Raw genomic sequence first — 2,509 nt, forward strand, 5'->3', positions numbered from 1 at the left:
ATCTCAAGAACTCAAGAAGATTAAGTTTGTCCAAAGACACTTGGAAAAGGTTTAGTTTTTGAAAGCATTATATTTCGGTTGCCTAGTTCCATGAGAGTTACCTTGTCTGTTGGAATACGTTTCTAGATTACTGGCGTGTACAATACATGCTCACACATGTATGTATGTATATATATATATATATATATATATATATATAATGATAATAATAAAGTGACAACAAAAGAATGAGACCTCAATATTAGGTAAATATAGCATTATTTATATATGTATATAGATAGGACAATCAGTAAGTTGGCATAATAGTGTTTGGAGTGTGGATATGTGTATACATATGAGTACGTACATGCACATATATGTTTGTGTGTGTATGCCCATATACATGTTTGTGTGTGTATGCCCATATACATGTTTGTGTGAGTGTGGATGTTATGAACACAGGAGGTGTTTCTTTCTTTTTTTTTTTATAAATCTCCTTTTACAAAACCACTGCATTATAGGGATGTCAAAAAACCGACACCGGCCCCTAAGTGATGGCCTTGAAAAATTCGAATTCAGCACTTATTTTGGTCTGCTTTGCTGAACTGCTAGATTATAGGAGCATAAACACCAACACCAGTTATCAAGCAGTGATGGGAGACAGACACGCAGACATGAGGAGACACACACACATATATATTCGATGGGCTTCTTTCAGTTTCCATCCACCAAAACCACTCACAAGGCTTTGGTCGGCTTGAGACTATAGTAGAAGACACTTGCTCAAGGTGGCACGCAGTGAGACTGAACCCAGAACACATAATATATGACAAAGATGGTGGGATAGGTTGGAAGTATAAGGTATGTGATGACGTATGAACGGTCAAGGGGCCTTGTAAAAAGGACAACTAGTGTGTGTGACTTTTGCTTTCGGGACAGACATGGTGACCCCGCAAGAGTTCAGGGAAATTGGCGTTAGGTTCTGGCCAGAGGTTAGGTCGGTGTATCCTAAGTGGACAGTATAAATGTTGCGAGAGGACCCATGTGAAAGATGAACCAAGCTTTTTAGCCCATTTCACACACTTGCTGTAAAGTGGTTGGCATTTGGAAGGGCAACCAGCTGTAAAAACCTTTCCAAAATTGACCTCCCCCTGTGCTGGTGCCACGTAAAAAGCACTCAGTCCACTGTGTGGGGTAATTGGTGTTAGGAGTGCTGCAATTATGAATCTGTGGTTCATGCGTCCTGGCATCTGTTGTGGGTATTTTTCTAGCCAGAAGGTGATCATCGCTTCTATACCCTAATCGTGTGGGATTATATTGTACAAATTCACCACATGGAATGATACCAACAGGGTTCCTTCACTTATTGTCTTCGGGAGGTGCTTTAGCATGTCTAAGTCATCCCTGATGAAGCTTATTTTAGAAACGGTTTGAGTAAGATGTCGAGGAAGTTGCTCAAACGGTGGCTTTCACAAACAGGGCCAGCAATGATGGGTCTCAGTTTCAGGTCAGTAGGGGGAGGATCATTGACAACCGATGCTGGTGTGTTTATGTCCCCCATAACTTAGCGGTTCGGCAAAACAGACCGATAGAATAAGTCTTGGGGTGCTCCAGCATGGCCAGTCAAAAGAAAGACTGAAAGAAGTAAAAGAGTATATATATAATTGTTTGTGTATGATTCTGTGTGTTTGTCAGTCCCTGTGAGATAAAAAAAAAACCGAAAATATTTTATAAGACCCCTTGGTGATATTGAACTCTACCTTGAGTTTTATTGGTATCTACACATGCCTTTAACCACAAGACCACCGAGACACCAACAGAAGCCTAGTTAAAAAATGTCATATTTGAACGCCAATTCTATTTGAGCATGTAAAGGACAAACTTGGCTGGGGCAAAATCAGTAAGACAAGATAAGGCATATTTGCCTTTTAAATTCTCCAGAAAACTCGCTAATACACATCAGTATCCATCCCTAGACATCAGAAATGTAAAGAAATAAATTAAAATATCTCGGCCAAATGAAAGAGGCTGAGAGAAAGTTGACGGCGGTGCACCAGCATGGCGGCAGCTCTAAGCTGAAACTATAAACAAACAATCAAACGTTGTAGGAATTAAATTTCTTTTTTATCAAAAACGTGTTCTATAATTTCTTTTTCAAAAAGGTGTCGTTCTACAATTTATTTTTCAAAAAAGTGTCAAGTTTGTCCTTTACATGCTCAAAGAGAATTGGAGTTTAAATATGACATTTTTTAACTAGATTTCAGTTGGTGTCTTGGTGGTCTTGTGGGTAAAGGCCTGTGTAGACACGAATATCATTCTGGGCAGTGTTCAATATCACCCAGGACCTGCACTAAGGGTTGTTATGAAAATTTTTCACCTCACAGACAATTTTTCACCTCACAGACAATTTTTTTCATTGAATTCTGGGAAAAGTTAGGTTTATAAATCCTAATTTTCACGTATATAATTGCCGCCAGTAAGATGGAACAGTGGTGCTAGAGGTGGAAGGGGCGTTGGGGCGCGGACAGGT

Source organism: Octopus bimaculoides, chromosome 27, assembly GCF_046866305.1.
Source record: "Octopus bimaculoides isolate indiv1 chromosome 27, ASM4686630v1, whole genome shotgun sequence".
Taxonomy (NCBI): Eukaryota; Metazoa; Mollusca; class Cephalopoda; order Octopoda; family Octopodidae; genus Octopus; species Octopus bimaculoides.